General features: G+C 42.4%; 1 protein-coding gene across 1 annotated transcript in view; it reads left to right on the forward strand.

The window, feature by feature from the left end:
• Positions 1-19,682, forward strand: part of LOC147120461 (voltage-gated inwardly rectifying potassium channel KCNH7-like) — a 383,986-nt gene that overhangs the window by 74,484 nt on the left and 289,820 nt on the right. The window lies entirely within an intron of this gene.

Raw genomic sequence — 19,682 nt, forward strand, 5'->3', positions numbered from 1 at the left:
ATGTTGATAGTGGGGGATCTAGCGATGGTAATGCCATTGAATGTCAAGGGGAGATGGTTAGAGTCTCGCTTGTTGGAGATGGTCATTGCCTGTCACTTGTGTGGTGCGAATGTTACTTGCCACTTGTCAGCCCAAGTCTGAATGTTGTCCAGGTCTTGCTGCATATGGACACGGACTGCGTCAGTATCTGACGAGTCTCGAATGGTGCTGAACAGTGTGCAATCATCAGCGAACATCCCCACTTCTGACCTTATGGTGGAGGGAAAGTCATTGATGAAACAGCTGAAGATGGTTGGGCCTAGGACACTGCCCTGAGGAACTCCTGCAGTGATGTCATGTGATTGAGATGAATGACCTCCAATAACCACAGCCAACTTCCTTTGTGCTAGGTATGATTCCAACCAATGGAGAGTTTTCCCATGGATTCCCATTGACTTCAGTTTTGCTAGGGCTCCTTGATGCCACAATTGATCAAATGCTGCCTTGATGTCAAGGGCAGTCACTCGCACCTCACCTCTTGAGTTCAGCTCTTTTGTCCATGTTTGGACCAAGGCTGTAATGAGGTCAGGAGCTGAGTGGCCCTGGTGGAACCCAAACTGGGCGTCAGTTAGCAGGTTATTGCTGAGTAAGTGCCGCTTGATAGCACTGTCGACGACACCTTCCATCACTTTGCTGATGATTGAGAGTAAGAACATAAGAACATAAGAAATAGGAGCAGGAGTAGGCCAATCGGCCCCTTGAGCCTGCTCTGCCATTCAATAAGATCATGGCTGATCTGATCCTAACCGCCAATCCACTATCACAGAACCATCTCCTGAATCTAACAGAATTAGACACACGAAATAGGAGCAGGATCAGGCTACACGGCCCCTGGGCCCGCTCCGCTACCCACAGGGCCATGACCGATCCGAACCTAGACTCATGTCCAAATTCCTGCCCGCTCCCCATAACCCTTAATTCCCTTTACTTCTAGGAAACTGTCTATTTGGGACGGTAATTGGCCGGGTCGGATTTGTCCTGCTTTTTGTAGACAGGACATACTTGGACAATTTTCCACATTGCTGAGTAGATGCCAGTGTTGTAGCTGTACTGGAACAGCTTGGCTAGGGGCGCAGCTAGTTCTGGAGCACAAGTTTTCAGTACTATTGCCAGAATGTTGTCAGGGCCCATAGCCTTTGCAGTATCCAGTGTCTTCAGCCGTTTCTTGACATCACGTGGAGTGAATTGAATGGGCTGAAGACTGGCATCTGTGATGCTGGGGACCTCAGGAGGAGGCCGAGATGGATCATCCACTCGGCACTTCTGGCTGAAGATAGTTGCAAATGCTTCAGCCTTGTCTTTTGCATGTGTGTGTATCTGCGCTGGTGCTGGGTGCGCTTGGGTCTGGTGACTGTGCACCCTCAGAGGCTCGAGGCTCCTCTGAGGAGTCGTCTTCCTCTTCCTACTGGACAGTGGCAGGAGGGCTCTTGATGGACCTGTGGGAGAGTAAAGAGATGATTTAGAAATGTTATATTAAGAATGGGTAACGATACCATTATGCACGTGATGAACATTCACTGGCTGCTGACATCAGTCACCATATGAGTGACTGCTGTATGCCATGTGGCTGTATGAGATGTGATTCTGTCACCAGGTTGCTGAGATGTCCCCCTCTCTCTGTCTCCCACCACCAGCTGCTCTGCAACTCCTGACACCTTCAGGGCGACCTCCTCTGTTGCTGTCAAAATGGCGAAGGATGGAAGGCCACCTCCAGTTCTCTTCCTCTCCCTCTTATTGTGGGCTCATTTCTTCTGCAAGGAGGGAAAGAAGAGAAGTTTGAGTGAGAGTGATGGAATGAGTGTAAGAAATGGATGGTTTACATCTGTAGAGGGTGGCTATGAGGGAGTGGGGTGCCAATACCAAGTGGCCTTCTTGTGTGGTGTTACTTGGTATGATTGCATTAGGATGAGGATGAGGGTGAGTGTCGGGGTGGTTAGTCAGATGAAGATGTGAGTATATGTACATATAGAGAGATGGATGAGTGGACGTACAAGGTAAGTTGGTGTGATTAATAATAAGAACATAAGAAGCAGGAGTAGGCCATGCGGCACCTCGGGCCTGCTCCGCCATTCAATAGGATCATGGCTGATCCGAACCTAGACTCACGTCCACTTCCCTGCCCGCTCCCCATAACCCTTAATGTGCAGGAGTAGCCTCGGTAAGGCAGAATATGGGGATGTGGTGACAGGCACAGCAGGATGAAGGTGAGTGTGGCTTTGCACTCACTTTTTCTGATCTAATGAGATCATTGAAACATTTCCGCACTGCACCCAGGTCCTCCTGAACACATTCCTGCTGTTCACCTCCTCTGCAATTTGGAGTCAGGCTCATTTTGTCACCTGGGGAGGTCTCCTGCATCCTCCCTGCCTGCTCTGACTCCCTCCACAAGAAGATGCAGGGAGTCATCTGAAAACCTGGGTGCATGATTAAAATAAAATGAATATATTAAAAAATAAAATATTTTTTGTTTCAGAGCTGTGTTGTATAACATATGCTGGATATTAGCAGAATCCTTGGTTTAACCTGCTAAATATAGAATTGATTCCATTCATGAACAGCACATATACAACCCACTGATCCCTGCCGCACTCCTTAGACTCATGAAAGAAACTGCCCATTCAAAGATCTCCTGTTGAGTATCCAACTGTTTCTTATTTTCAACTTTCTTCCTTCCCTACTCTTTTGGTCCTTTGAGAATTTAAGATTAATCTTACTTTATTTTCTAACTAGTAGAAGCTACCTGCCTATCCTAAATTTGCTTTTCTATTTTTGTAAGTTTTAAATAATTGACTTACATTATTTATTCAGCTTCCCTCCTCCACTATCTATTCTGGAAGTGAGAACAGCTTTGAAACAATCGTCAGTTGATTGGCTAAATCTTGACTCCAAGACATGGCCGCATCCTAGGTGTGACCAGGTCAATCTTTAATACAGTTTTCTGCACCAAAAAGGGAAGAAGTTGCTAACCAGTCAGCATCTTCCAGAAGAAGGTTAGCTCAGTTGAGTCAAGATGTTCAAAGAGTTAATTTGCTAAATACAATGGCATTGTGAAAATCCTATTAATAGAGTTTAGCATTAAGAATAATGGGCAGAGCAAACAAATTGGCCGGGAAATTGGAGCTGTGTATTTAAATGATCCTGATTGTGACGTCAATTGGCATGCAATGCTGAATTGACACACAATCTGGGATTTTGGACGTCGCTGCTCTCGTTAACGCCGTCTCCAAACCACGCATGGCAGAACATGCGTGCAGCGATACAACAGACCCACTGCCAGCACTTCGTAAAGGGACACACACAACTTTCAGGTAAGTTTGGATTTTTGCTTTTGTACTGCTTCCTTTATATTTTATTGGAGTAGTGGCTTGGTGCAATCGATTTTAAAAATTGTTTAATTGTGCAGGGAGTGCTGCTGGACATTTACAAGGCTTTGGCTCTTAAAGAAAGGCCTCTGAGAATACCACTTGCTCCCAGTCCTCAGGCTCTAGTTGCATTCCCTGTTGGGCTGCAGCATGACATGGAGATGGAGCAGAGGCAGCAAAGGGGACAAGCTGCTCGCAGAGAGAGGAGGAAGAGGAGGAAGCAGAAGAGGAAAAAAGAGAAGAGGAAAAAGCAAAAGAGGAGGAAGCGAAAGGTAGGAGGCAACCCAGACTGCCCCTTTCTGGCCAGGATATCCGGGATTGAATCATCCGCCTGCAGTACCAGTGAACATAACCCCAATTCCCCTTCAACATTAGTCCCACAGCTTACCTTCCCTCTGTTACTGACCATCACAACGTCCTCTTGGCCACAATGCTGAAATAAAAGCCACCACAAAGCAAACTTTACAATCCAACTTTATCCATATATGTATCCAATATTACATCAAGAAACCAACTAATAACCCTTATGCATTCCCTTAGTGACTGTCTTGTGTGTGCTTTTGCCTGATCTACGGATGTCACGCAGTGCTACCCCAGTATCTGCTGCATGGCTGGTGGAAGGCTGCTGACTTTCAGTGGTGGACACTGCATATGGCCTTGCAGGAATACCTCAAGTTGCTGGTGGGTGGGAGTGTGAAATCGAGTGATGGTGTTTCTTATTATTATTATTCACTCTCCTTGCCCTCTTATTGATCCATTGGCTGGGCAGGCTGCATTTCTTGGGAGTCTGAAATGAGGAAGGCACAAGGGTAGGATTGTGGTGAGGGGAGGGGGGTAAAGCAAGAGGTGCCTGCTTACGCCATATGCAGCTTATAGATCAGAAGAGATTATGGGATGAGGGGGAAATGGGATGTGAGAAGGAGGATAACATATGAGGATACCATCATCTTGTATTCTTTCAGCCCCACCGCTAGCCAAGGGCTCAACCATGCCCCTGCCAAGAATAGCCAGCACCGTCTCCTTGAAGGGGTTGAGGTGAAGCTAGGTATTGGAGGTGTGCCTCATGTTTGGTAAAAATTGTTGGTAGGTGAGTGATGGGGGTGTGGTACATTGAGCAGTGTGAGAGGTTAGTGGTGCAACTGGTAGGAGACGGCTTTTGAAGATGCATTCATTGACCATGACCACTCGTCTGAGGTCATGAAACGTCTTTGAACACCGGGGGCAGGTCGTGGGGGTGACACTGCTGGCAGTGATGGCCTCGGCGATCTAGTCCCACATCCTGCTTTCTGGAGAGCCTCCTGGCCCCCTGTGGTTAGAGGGCCTCACTTCCAATGTTGTCCCTCTGCACAGAGCTTGAGTGCTGCGTCTGAGACCCTGGGTGCCCTTTCCCTGGCCTGTTGAGTCATTTGTGTTAGTGCTGAAGCACTTTCAAATTTTTTCATCTGCAGAAGGCAGCTCAGCTTGAAGAGCTGCAGACTGCCTTTAAGAGGAGCAGGCTAGCTTTAAGTAACATAGAAACATAGAAGATAGGAGCAGGAGTAGGCCATTCGGACCCTCGAGCCTGTTCCGCCATTTAATGAGATCATGGCTGATCATCCAAATTCAGTACCCTTTCTCTGCTTTCTCCTCATGTCCCTTGATCCCTTTAGCCTTAAGAAATATATTTAACTCCTTCTTGAATATATTTAATGAATTGACCTCAACTGCCTTTTGTGGTAGAGAATTCCACAGGTTCACCACTCTCTGGTTGAAGAAATTCCTCCTCATCTCTGTCCTAAGTGGCTTACCCCTCATCCTTAGACTGTAACCCCTGGTTCTGGACTCCCCCACCATTGGGAACATCCTTCCTGCATTTAGTCTGTCTAGTCCTGTTAGAATTTTATAAATTTCAATGAGATCCCCTCTCATTCTTCTAAACTCCAGCGAATATAAGCCCAATCGACCCAATCTCTCCTCATATGTCATTCCTGCCATCCCAGGTATCAGTCTGGTGAATCTTCGCTGCACTCCCTCCATGGCAAGAACATCCTTCCTCAGATAAGGTGACCAAAACTGCACACAATACTCAAGGTGTGGTCTCACCAAGGCCCTGTACAATTGCAGCAAGACATCTTTGCTCCTGTACTCGAATCCTCTCGCAATAAAGGCCAACATACCATTTGCCTTCTTAACCGCCTGCTGCACCTGCATGCTTACCTTCAGCGACTGGTGCACAAGGACACCCAGGTCTCGTTGCTCTTCCCCTTCTCCCAATCTATTGCCATTCAGATAATAATCTGCCTTCCTGTTTTTGCCACCAAAGTGGATAACCTTGCATTTATCCACATTATACTGCATCTGCCATGCATCTGCCCAACCACCCAACCTGTCCAAATCATACTGGAGTTTCTTGGCATCATCCTCACAGCACACATGCCCACCCAGCTTTGTGTCATCTGCAAACTTGGAGATATTACATCTAGTTCCCTTGTCTAGATCATTTATATATATTGTGAATAGCTGGGGTCCTAGCACCGATCCCTGAGGTACCCCACTAGTCACTGCCTGCCACTCGGAAAAAGACTCATTTATTCGAACTCTTTGCTTCCTGTCTACCAACCAGTTTTCTATCCAACCTTACCCCCAATCCCATGTGCTTTAACTTTACATGCTAAACTCTTATGCGGGACCTTATCGAAAGCCTTCTGAAAGTCCAAATACACCACATCCACTCGTTCTCCCTTATCTATTCTACCAGTTACATCCTCAAAAAATTCCAGTAGATTAGTCAAGCACGATTTACCTTTTGTAAATCCATGTTTACTTTGTCCGATCCTGTCACTGTTTTTCAGGTGCTTTGTTATTACATCTTTTATAATGGACTCTAGCATTTTCCCCACTACCGATGTCAGGCTTACCGGTCTATAATTCTCCATTTTCTCTCTACCACCTTTTTTAAATAGTGGGGTTACATTAGCTACCCTCCAATCCATGGGAACTGTGCCAGAGTCTATAGAATTTTGGAAGATGACCAGCAATGCATCTACTATTTCTAGGACCACTTCCTTAAGTACCCTAGGATGTAGATTATTAGGCCCTAGGAATGTATCGGCCTACAATCCCGTCAATTTCCCTGCAAATACTAATTTCATTCAGTTCCTCCCTCTCATTAGAACCAAAGAATGTATTTAATTGGTCAGCCATTTCTTTGTTCCCCATTATAAATTCCCCTGATTCTGATGGCAAGGGACATATGCTTGACTTCACCAATCTTTTATTATTCACATATCTATAGAAGCTTTTACAGTCAGTTTTTATGTTCCCTGCAAGCTTACTTTCATACTCTATTTCCCCCCTCTTAATTAATTCTTTTATCCTCCTTTGCTGAATCCTAAACTGTTCCCAATCCTCAGGTTTGCTGCTTTTTCTGGCCAATTTATATGTCCTCTCCTTGGATCTTATGCTATCCCTAATTTCCCTTGTTAGGCACGGTTGCACCACCTTTTTTGTTTTATTTTTATGCCAGACAGGGATGAACAAATTCTGTAGTTCATCCATGTGATCTTTAAATGTTTGCCATTGCCTATCCACCATCAACCCTTTAAGTAACGTTCCCCAATCCATCCTAGCCAACTCGCACCTCATACCATCATAGTTTCCTTTATTTAAATTCAGGACCCTAGTCTCTGAGTCAACTACTTCACTTTCCATTTTAATGAAGAATTTTATCATATTATGATCACTCCTCCCCAAGGGGCCTCGCACAACACGATTGCTAATCAATTCTTTCTCATTACATAATACCCAGTCTAAGATGGCCTGATCTCTAGTTGGTTCCTTGACATATTGGTCCAGGAAACCATCCCGTATACACTCTAGGAATTCATCCTCCACAGTATTGTTACTAATTTGGTTAGCCCAATCTATATGTAGATTAAAGTCACCCATGTTAACTGCTGTGCCCTTATTACATGCATCTCTAATTCCCTGTTTAATGCCATCCCCAATCTTAGCATTACTGTTTGGGGGCCTGTATATAACGCCCACTAACGTTTTCTGCCCCTTGGTATTTCTCAGCTCTACCCATACAGATTCCACATCATCAGAGCTAATATCCTTCCTTACTATTGTGTTAATCTCCTCTTTAACCAGCAATGCTACCCCACCTCCTTTTCCTTTATGCCTGTCCTTCCTGAATATTGAATACCCCTGGATGTTGAATTCCCAGCCTTGGAGCCATGTCTCCGTAATCCCAATTATATCATATCTATTTACATCTATTTGCGCAGCTAATTCATCCACCTTATTACAAATGCTCCTCGCATTAAGACACAAAGCCTTCAGGCTTGTTTTTTTAACACTTAGTCATTTTAGAATTATTATTTACGGTGGCCCTATTTGATTTACACCCTTCATTTCTCTGCCTTCCACTTTTGCTTTTCTCCTTCCTGTCTTTTGCTTCTATCCTTGCTTCCCTTTCCTCTGTTTCCCTGCACAGCTAGTCTCACCCAAGCAATGCGAACTATGACCCCCTGCTGAGCGCACAGCCTGTCAGCTGCCTGCACTTTTTGAACGGGCATGAGCATATCTCGCATTGTGGTGCCCATGCCCATTTTTTTGTATTATCGAATTTCTAGGCCATTGAGTGTATATTTTCAGAGCCTATGGATACAGCTAGTTCACATTCTGTGGTGTATGTAACCTGTTCCACCTTAAGAGAACTTAAGCCTGTTCCACCTTAAGAGATGTACTACTTTCTCTGGCTGCTGTATACGTAATACCGGGGGTGACCACACCGGTATATAAGCACTGTGTAGTAATATTGTATTCAGTATAGTCCCTACCTCCAACCAGTAAAGACCTGTTGAATTTACTCTAGTAGTCTGTGTAGTAATTATCACTATAACACACAGACTTAACACATTCCATCTTTATAACTTTTTAACTGGCAACATACTACCATTTTTGCATTGAATTAAATGGTATCAGATGCACAGCGATGTATTTAGACTAATTCAAAGACTTCACTTTCAAATATGCTTTTCTCTTTAAAGAGGCAATATCCTTGCACAGAGGAACTAATTGTCCCCTGGTTCATGCTCTTTCCTGTATCTAACAATTAATTTCCCACCATTCTGCCTGGCAAGAGATTGCCATCTGTGCAAAATAAATACTAATTGGGACTGACTGGGAATAAGCGACAAACTGCTCCTCCATGCATACCTATCCCAGATGAATCCCTTCCATCATTCCAGCCAAACAGCTGTCACTTATGACTGGAAGCACTGCTACACAAATGTAGGTTGTCGTTATATCTACCCGCTGGTCTAGTACAGACTGTACATATAGTGAAGGTTTATAGATTGATCCAGTTTGTGTTCTCCAGCAAAACTGAGAGGGGATTTTGTTTTTCTGTCTTCATTTGCCTGGTGTTGAGTGCATTTGTATTGTCTAACAGTCCAGGGTAACTTGAGCCTTGATCACCAGTTACCAGGATTTAGATTTGTCTCTTGGAAAAGCCCACATTTTAAGGAATCCAAAGTTGAAGTCTGAAAATAAAATGATTCCTACCTATTCCACATCATGCCGAATTTGATTGTTAGTCGATGAAGCTCATCTGAAAATCAAGGAACTTATTCATAGTAGTTATGCATAGTAATTATATTAATTTAAGAATGTGTTTATCAGACTGGAGGGAAGTATACAGTGGTCGGTATTAGGACCACTGATCTTTTCATATATATTAATGACATGGACTTGGCTATAGGGAGTATAATTTCAAAGTTTACAGATGACATAAAGCTGGGAATTGCAGTAAACACTGAGGAAGATAGTAGTAGACTTCAGGAGGACATGGAAAATCTTTGAAAGTAGCAGGACAAGTTGATAAGGCTGTTAAAAAAAAAAATACAGGATTCTTGACTTTGTAAATAGAAGCATAGAGTACAAAAGCAAGAAAGTTATGGTAACATTTTATAAATCACTGGTTGGGCCTCAGCTAGATTATTGTGACTAATTCTGGGCACCACACTTTAGCAAGGATGTGAAGGACTTGGAGAGGGTGCAGAGGAGATTTAACAGTATGGTACCAGGCATGAGGGGCTCCAGTTATGTGGAGAGACCAGAGAAGCTGGGTTTGTTCTCTTTAGAGCAGTGAAGGTTAAGGGGAGATTTAATGGAGGTGTTCAAAATTATGAAGAATTTCGATAGAGTAGATAGAGAGAAATTGTTTCTACTGGCAGGAGGGTCGGTAACCAAAGGACATGGATTTAAGATCATCGGCAAAAAGCCAGAGGGAAGATGTGGAGAATTTTTTTTACAGTGAGTTATGATCTGGAATGCTGTTCCTGATTCAGCAATCAGATCCACTAGGAACTTTCAAAAGGTAATTGGATGTATACTTGAAAAAGGGAAATTTGCAGGGCTATGGGGAAAGAACAGGGGAGTTGGACTAATTAGATAGTTCTTCAAAGAGCCGGCACAGGCATCATGGGCCGAATGGCCTCCTTCTGTGCTATATGATTCTCTGAATTTCATCTGAATAAAGGAAAATGTTGCACTTTTCTGTGGCACAGTCACACAGTGGCACAACACAGAAACACATAGAAAATGTGTCTCAAATTCAAATCAATCTTTCAAAATATCAATATTGCCAAAGAAAAGGTTGAATTTAGCGATACAACAAAAAAGTATCATTACAATAAAAAAAGAAAAAGAAAGCTGGATATGAACCAGCTTATTTTTCAAGAAAGTAATCCTTTGAGAGAAGCAATCTTATCAGAGCTGATAAGAGATGTTCTGGGGTACCGCACATTTATTTTTTACACACTTGATAAAGACAACTTCACTGGAAGTTCTCACACTGAAAAAGGGAGAATTACAGCTCCTAAAATTTGTAAAACCAAGCCTCTCAATGAGGAATAATGAACTACAATGAATAACATGACCCAGCCGATCCAGAGCTGCCAATAGGAGCAAACATGCACAGTCCAGCTGCAGATAAGAAGACAAAAACTCACCAAGGTTCTTTTCAAGGTCTATTCCCATTGTGGACGACAGTCCTGTGGTACAGCGCTGGAGAATCTACCTTAAACGCCACAAGTTACAGGTTCAGAACCCTCCGGCTAATCTACTGGCAGTATGAGCGCTGAGTTTTGGGAGCTCCCTTACTGCTGGATTATCTAAACCGGGGAAGAAATGAGCTTTGACTACTGGCTGTGGCCACAGAGTCTAGTTTACCTATACTCGCCAAAGTATACTCCATAATTTTTAGTGACGGAAGTGTAAATCTCTATAGTGCTATGCAACATTGGAGGTTCAGAACAGTGGCGAGAGTTGCCTGATGGGGGTCGATTGAAAGGGTAAGTAAAAATTATCTCTAGTTTGATACAATTACAGAACTGATCCTACCACTTAAGAGAAAAAGTTACGGCTTCACAAGCTGCTTTACAAGCCCTAAACATTTCTCGAGGTTAATAGAATGAAACGTCTTTGATCAGTATAAGTCTTGCAACATATTACTGTTCTTGAATTTTCACCAATCATGCTGCTTTTAACAAATGTAGTTCAATTGTATTTCAGATGGCAATCCTATCTCCAGTGACTCTTCTGCAGGTAAAGTTCACTGCTGTCAGTCCTGATATGTTGTGTATATAATTTTTATTATATGGTACAGCTAGGCACTGAAAGGAATCCCATATTCAAGGACGGTTTGTACAATATTCCTGCTCTAATTGAAACAGATGGCAGACTGTTTTGAAAGAAGCAGTTACTATATTTAGGAACATTTACATACAAATACAAATTAACCATTTTCCATCCAAACGCCCAAAGATTCCCTATTCTTTTAATATTAGTTTTCCTCATGAAGACATTTGATTTTCTGCTTTTTTGATTAATTAAATGTACGTTTTTGGTGAGTACTTATTAAAGTTCGGGATATCAGTGCTGCAAATTCAAAATGTTTCCATTCTTGGCACCCAGATCAGGTACAGGATAGGCCCAAATGCTCCCTTTGTATAGCTCTGAGCTTTAACAATGAGCTTTAACTGCAACCTCAGAAGACCACCTCTGCTATTTTCTGTTATTTCCAAAATTCCTAAGGTTTATTCTGGGTTGTTTAAAGTGAAAATGTCTTTTAAGATAAGCTTACAACAATTCTAGAATCTGTGGAATATTTTCAAAAATACAAGGTTGCCTTTAAAAATGGAGTAAGGTGGTACAACATAGCGAAAAACACAACAGTTGTGTTCTTTATGTAGATTGTACAGTGAGAACTTGAATTGGAGTCAATTGTTGAAATTATTAGCAGTACTTCAATTGCCAGTTTTTTTAAATTACTTCCCTTACTAGCAATAGCCATAGTGCCATTTTATATATGCATATTCAAATGCTCAATTCTTTGCCTGTCACAGTAGGCCTTATTGCGTATAAGCCCCTTTCCCTCAGGAAATCAGCTCGACAAAGGAAGGGTTTCCCATCAAAGCAGCTGGTCGGGAACTAATGATGTCAGTATAAATATGGCTGCAGCCAACCTCCGCTGTGATTTGAATTTGCAGATTGGATTTTTTTTAACCTGACCGACTATTGTAAAATTTTAACACATCAAGTAAAGCTGATGCTTGCTTTCAAGTGTATTCATTCTTTGGATATGCAATGTATTGTTTATTTATACACTTTGCGGCTATTGAAGCAGAGGAAATGCATGTTTCATTTCCAGCTGAGCTGTCCTCAGACAGCGAAATCAGTAATAGACTTTAGCATGTTCATATTAAGGCAGTGAAGTAGAATGGACCATGTGTACATACAATGGATATGAGAAAAAATAATATTTTACATTTAATCAGTAAGATGGCATTATTGTATTAATAATAAGAACAAATTTATTTTAGAAAGCACCAAAAATAAATATATAAAACCTGTGTGAATGGTGTAATACAGCATTCCTGAAGTGCATATGAAAGAAATAGGAAGATGTAGATCATTAAGAAAATTCAGAATAAATTGCAAGGCTTGTAAAGTTAAAGTGCTCTATTGAGCATCAATAATGTTCATTTAAAATATAATTTCTTATAAAAAGAGGACAGTTTTATGGTCAATTTATTTTCAAACTGCAGGATATGTAGTCTGTAACTTAAATTAAATGACATTGGATTGGCTTATAGAAAGTGGCATATATCTTAATTTCATATAATAAAAAAACTGAGCATAAAGTATATGCTTGTGTTTGGAAAATCAGATATGAGTCTAGAAACTGCTGCCAGTGCAAAGCATTATACTGACAACAATTGTGCAGGTGGGATAGGAAAAATCAGGGGTTTTGATTCCTGCATTTAGCGCCTGTTATAAAATGCTACATGACTTTTCAGCGGGTTGTGCACTTTAGCATTCAGACTGTGGTAAGGTTATTTGGCATGCAAATCTGGTCATTATTGATACTCACAGAGGGAGTTTGCAAAGTTGCTGTGTTCATGCCCCACATGTGCAATGTGTTAATCATTACCCATGTGAAATGGGCGGTCGAGCTCAGCCAGGTTCGTGCATGTTGCGAATCAGAAATTTAACAGCCGCAGTGTCAATCATTTTTTGTTGGCAGACAGTTCACAGCGATGGGGATTGCTTTCAGTGCTCCCCTGTCACTTGATATAATAGAGGAGGATGGGCAGGCGCAGAGGAGGATGACCAAGTATGTCAAATGGCATCAGATGTGTACTGTCAGCACTGTCAAAATGACACCCACCATATCTGCATGTTTTACATGGATAGACAATGTTTTGGACCTGGCGTCCACTTGTCAGGTTTTGCAGCCAAAAACCAGTGGGGATTTAAACTTACTGCTATTGACTAAGGTCACCCCACAAGCCATTACAGTTCAGTTCCAATCCCAGCTCTGCTTCTGTCACTTAACTTGAGACCTGAACTTTGGTGCAAACTGAAGGTAACAAAGCTGGACAACTGGAACTGGTGTAAAATGACAGTGGCCTATCGACCTGCAATAAATTCTAAAATAAATTTGACAACACATGAACGGGGGGGAGGGGAGAGTGGTAACTCCTAACCTCACTATAGCCTTGTGAGATTAGGCATTCCCATTCCCAGCGAGCAGCCGAGTCTGATCCCCTTGAGCAGCAGCAACAGATAAGAGCTGTGAGGGCAAATTGGAGAAGATAAGTGCTAAGGTTAACTGTGGAGGAGGAGGGGAAGAGAAGACTTTTGGCAAGAAATGCAGTGGGTGTTTAGGAAAAATCCAGCATAATCTGTAGGGGAGAAGGAGAGAAGAGCGCCAGTGTGAACTGGAAGGAGAAAGGATAGAAGAATCATTTTCCGGTTGGCAAACGGTAACTAGTGGGGTGCCACAGGGATCGGTGCTGGGGCCTCAACTATTTACAATCTACATTAATGACTTGGATGAAGGGACCGAGTGTAATGTAGCCAAATTTGCAGATAATACAAAGATGGGTGGGAAAGCAAGTTGTGCAGAGGACTCAAAGAATCTGTAAAGGGATATAGACAGGCTAAGTAAGTGGGCAAACATTTGGCAGATGGAGTATAATGTGGGAAAGTGCGAGGTTATCCACTTTGGCAGGAAAAATAAAAAAACAAATTATTATTTAAATGGAGAGAGATTACAAAATGCTATAGTTCCGAGGGACCTGGGGGTCCTTGTGCATGAAACACAAAAAGTTAGCATGCAGGTACAGCAAGTAATCAAAAAGGCAAATGGAATGTTGGCCTTTATTGCAAGGGGGTTGGAGTATAAAAGCAGGGAAGTCCTGCTACAACTGTACAGGGTATTGGTGTACAGTTTTGGTCTCCTTATTTAAGGAAGGATATACTTGCATTGGAGGCAGTTCAGAGATGATTCACTAGGTTAATTCCAGACTTATGAAGAAAGGTTGAGCAGGTTGGGCCTATACTCATTGGAATTTAGAAGAATGAGAGGTGATCTTATTGAAACAAATAAGATACTGAGGGGGCTCGACAAGGTAGATGCAGAGAGGATGTTTCCCCTCGTGGGGGAATCTAGAACTCAGGGACATAGTTTCAGAATAAAGGGTCGTGACGTAAGAAAACTCACTAAGCACTTGGTTGAGTATAAAACAAGGCTTTAATCAACTGTTTCACAACCATGAGATTCTAGTTACATCACTAATTCCTGGTTACAAAAACATCCTGGGCAAGCTGGGCCCACGCCCGAGTATTTATACTCCTTGGACGGCGCCACCAGCTGGCCGCCCAGTGTTATTTCATGAGTCATTTCTTCATGAATGATAAGATTCATGACAGGTTGCCCTTTTAGAACTGAGATGAGGAGGAATTTCTTCTCTCAGAGGGTCGTAAATCTGTGGAATTTTCTGCCCCAGAGAGCTGTGGAGGCTGGGTCATTAAATACATTTAAGGTGGAGAGAGACAGATTTTTGCAAGATAAGGGAGTGAAGGGTTATGGGGAGCGGGCGGGGAAGTGGCTTTGAGTCCAAGATCAGCCATGATCTTATTGAATGGCGGAGCAGGCTCGAGGGGCCAAGTGGCCTATTGCTGCTCCTATTTCTTATGTTCTTATGTTCTAAGAATGCCAGGATCAGCTGGGGGAAGAGAAGCAGAAGAGGGCATGTACCAGAGGTGGAGAGGGAAGAAAAGTATCATCATGAACTGAGGAGGGAGAAAAGTGCCAGCATGATTTGGGGGAGAAAATGCCAACATGAACTGGGAGGAAGGCATTTGAACAATTTTCAGAAACAGAAAATACCAATACATATCCATAATGGATTTATTGAAATGAGAGAAAATTCAAGCAATTTTTGCCACAAAAAATCCATTATTTAAGTAATGGAATGATGGGTATACTTGCCGCTTAAGTTAGAACAAGTGCATGCCCCACTGCACTTTCAGTGAAACCATATATCTATAATCAGGGATACGTTTGATAGGTTTCTATGTTGGTACGCATGAGGTTCAGGTTTATAAGGAGTTGGTTACAGAACTTTGCCATCTTCTTCAAGGAGACCTGTAATCAGCCTCAAACATAGGGACAGCACTACCAGTGGCGGTCAAGATGACATCAGCCAATTTGCTGTCTATAAATGTATCAAAAATGCTGTGTATTTAGCAGGGCCAACACCTTCCTCTCTTTTCTCACTGACCAGCGATAGTAACATTAACAAGGCTGCCGCATTTCCTGGAAATTGATGGCACCCATGTAACCATGATGCATTTATTTTATGACAATCACCTGTGCTTGGCTTATTTGAAAATGAAGGGAAACTTAGAAGGATGCTTTCATGGAGATCAAGGGTACTCTCTTCCACCTGGGTGAATGATACCCTTGAGGCAACCATGAACGGACGTAGAGTACACATGCAGTGAGGCCCATGCAACCATTAGGATCATCATTGACATCTTAAAGTATGGCTTTACAGTATAGCCTGCCAGGGTCTCCAAGATCATGGCCAGGTGCTGCACACTTCACAACTTTGCTATACAATGAGACTTAAACAATGGATGAAAAAGCCAACCAAGGATCAAGGCCAGAGCAGATGCAAATACTAACCAAGAGGATGCAGCTACAGAAATATCGCTGAAATGACAAAGACTGGTGCACTAGGCACTCATCCAAGACACATTTGGTTAAATGCCTGGGCTGTCCTTTATGGTATCCTCCTGTCCACATGCAAGCCAAAATGTGTTTCAAAGCACCTTCTGCAACAGGGTCCTTTGTACTTACTGAACTATCATCAATGGCCATTGTTTACTGTGCTGCTCCCTATTCTGCATAATTAGAAACAAGCTTTCAGGACAAAGTTCAAATACAGTACAACTAACTTTTATCCTATTTTGTATCATGCGTGAGTAATGTTACTGTTTTATTCTCCATTGTGCTTTCCTTTAGTGTCAGTATATTGCATATAATTCCTAACCTATGACTTCTTCTAAGTAGGAGTAGCTGTGTTGCCTGGCTGCAGGATTTCAGTGGGAGTCAGTAACGATTCAGGTTGATCTGTACTTCCTCGTGCTGATTCTTGAAATGATCCTGTAACTGATTCAGCCATGTCTGTTGCTGTGGCTGGCTGGTCCAAGTCCGATTTCTGGTACTTGTGCAGGATGCTGGATGGGATGGATGTGGCATCACCTTGCGTGACATCAGCCTCACCAGTACTGACTCAAGGCCTGCCCCTGCTGCGGGCACTCCCTCAGCTGCTCCACTGATTTGCATGGGACAAGACCCTATGGTCAGTAGTGAGGTCTATTAATTCCTGCCTCAGAGTTCTCAGAATCCAATCCTCCAGCATGTTGAAGATGGATAAGCGAGATTCTTGTAAATTAGACCCTGAAGCCTCTATAACAGTAGCCTGAGCATTCATGAGTGATACACCGATGGGCATGTAGGACCTGTGCTACTGAAGGCTCTGCTGCAGTTGGAGTTGCCATGTGTTCCAGCAGTACAGACAACCATTCATTGACAACTGTACAGATGCAACTAGTGGACTCCTCCACACTGCTAACCAGACCTTTGCAAGATGCTTTGCAAGACTCAAAATAGTAGTAAAGTGGAGAATCCTGCTCAGAAATCAATCTACTTATATGAGCTGCTACTATGAGTCAGAATCCCTAGACAATTCAGCTGAGATAAAGGTACCTGCTCCTCATTTACCATTCCCACATGTTCCCCCTGCCCATACACTGTAAGTAACCCATTTCTAACTCCTCAAGCTCATTATGGAGTATGTGTGTGTATGTGGTGATGCTTGCTGAAGTCATTGAGAATGGCACAGGATGCTGTGAGGTGCTGGTTTGCACAAGGATGCTGGGAGTACTGGCACTGTTCTTTCAGTCTATAAAAAACAGAAGAGGAATGAAAATCATAATGCTGGCTTGAAGAAACATTTTCAAACAATATTTGCATTGCCATATACTGTGTGTGTTGTTATTGTAGTGAAGTTCATGCCTGTGTGTAAATGAATGAGAAGGGGAACAAGACATGGCTGCTGATGCAATTTAAATGTTGCTTTATAGGTGCAGCTATTCCATTGGCCAGCCTGCTATGTGAATGAGAGCTTGCATGACTTACACATAGCAATATCAGAGGTTAATAGGTAGATGATCATTCTCCAGAAAGCCAGCAAGAATGTATAATGAACCGATTAACACAGCGACAGCAATTGCTAGGCCATGATGTGTTTGGTATAATGTAATCTATCAACGGTATCAATTACCCACCTTTCATATCATAAAACATTTACATATGCATCTATATAACAACAAAAACAACTTGCATTCATATAGCGCCTTTAATGTAGTAAAATGTCCCCAGGCGCTTCACAGAGCGTTATCAAACACAATTAGACACCGAGCCACATAAACAAATATTAGGACAGATGAACAAAAGCTTGGTCAAAGAGGTAGGTTTTAAGGAGCATCTTAAAGGAGGAGAGAGGTAGAGAAGCAGAGAGATCTAGGGAGGGTATGCCAGAGACTAGGGCCTTGGCATCTGAAGGCAAGGCCGCCAATGGTGGAGTGATTAAAATCAAAGATGCACAAGAGGCTAGAATTGGAGGAGCGCAGAGATCTCAGAGAGTTGTAGGGCTGGAGGAGGTTACAGAGATAGGGAGAGGCAAGACCATAGAGGGATTTGAAAACAAGGATGAGAATTTTAAAATTGAGGCGTTGCCAGACTGGGAACCAATATAGGTCAGCGAGCACAGAGGTGATGGGTGAACAGGACTTGGTACGAGTTAGGATATGGGCAGCAAAGTTTTAATGAGCTCAAGTTTCTGGAGGGTGGAAGATGGGAGGCTGGCCAGAAGAGTGTTGGAATAGTCAAGTCTAGAAGTAACAAATGCATGGATGACGGTTTCAGCAGCAAATAATCTGAAGCAGGGGCGGAGTCGAAAGATTTAACAGAGGTGGAAGTAGGCGGTCCTGATGATGGAGCGGATATGTATATACACCTTTGGTAATCACACAGTATAATTTTACATTTCAGATTTTAAGCTTGTTGAATCTGGCACTTCGTTTATTTTTCTCCGGGCTAGAGCTTTGTGGAAACCATGATGTTTCAATGATACACGTCCTGCCTGTTAAGTACATGGAGATAAACACACAGTACCCTGAGAGCTCCTCCAATGGCTGTTGTCTTCTCAATATTCTGTAAGAACCATTTTTTAGAATTAAAATGTGTGCTTGGACCACACTTTACATTCTGGTTCTGACATCTTTCATTATTCAGAAGTTGTCCTAAGCAAAGTTGGTTTCAGGGATATGATTGGATACATAATAACTCTGGAATTTCTTACACACATGTTGGTCTAAGATTTCCCATGGATTTTGCTGGTATTGGCAGCTTCATCATAGATTTCACATATTTCACCACTGGGATAATTCTACGATCTTGCACTCCCAGTGAATAGTGTTGTGGTCCCAATTCTCAAGCCCATAACCCCTGTGAACTCAGCTCCCCTTGGGAGTGCAGGATCACAGAATCACCTTTGTTCTTTTTTCTGCCTTTCATGTGAGATAACTTCATCTATAGAAATAAGGAAGCACAGAAAAATATGACCCAGAAATTGCCGTTAGCAATATTAACAGACAAATGATTAATAAGTTTGCATGAAATTCCTTTGTCTGTTAGTTTAACAGTACTGCCATCCTGTATAAAGCAAATGAGTTAATGCCTGCATTAAAATAATGGACATGTAAGCATTCATTCAATAATATTGCCAACAGTCATTTTTTGGCTAATACCTTTCCAGGACACAATGAGGTAACAGCATCAAAAACCGCCAATTCAACATATAATACAGCAAAATTCAGCAATTATTTGCCAGATGAAAAGGACCATCGAAATAAAGAAATAGTTAAAAGTTTCTACAAAGCTAAGAATGCCAGTAGCTACTAAACTACAGGCAGCAGCACATATCTGAAATGATCCAAGGGCAACAAATATTCAATTTGTAGTCAACCTCAGTCTACACTCATCACGTATGACAGCCATTGTCAAAGACAACCCCTGAATAATGGAAGGTGGCACTTTCAGAATCTGAAGTGTTTTCCCAGTCTGCAAGTGCACCTTCTTCATTCTGAAAAATGATAGTTCAGAATATTATGAACACAATGATCAACAGCAAGAATGCTCAGCTTCCTGTAGGCTTACCACTCTTCAAGAGGCTGACAAAGGTGATTCATCGGTCACTGAAATTGTATAGCTCTCACAAAGCTCTGGCTGAAAGAGTGAAATTAAATAGTGTCAGTAACAAGTTCAGAATCTCAATCCTAGCTCTATTTTGTGAATTCACTTAAAATATATTT

This window comes from Somniosus microcephalus, chromosome 4 (genome assembly GCF_052327205.1).
Source record: "Somniosus microcephalus isolate GS21.2 chromosome 4, FLI_Smic_1.0, whole genome shotgun sequence".
NCBI classification, from domain to species: Eukaryota; Metazoa; Chordata; class Chondrichthyes; order Squaliformes; family Somniosidae; genus Somniosus; species Somniosus microcephalus.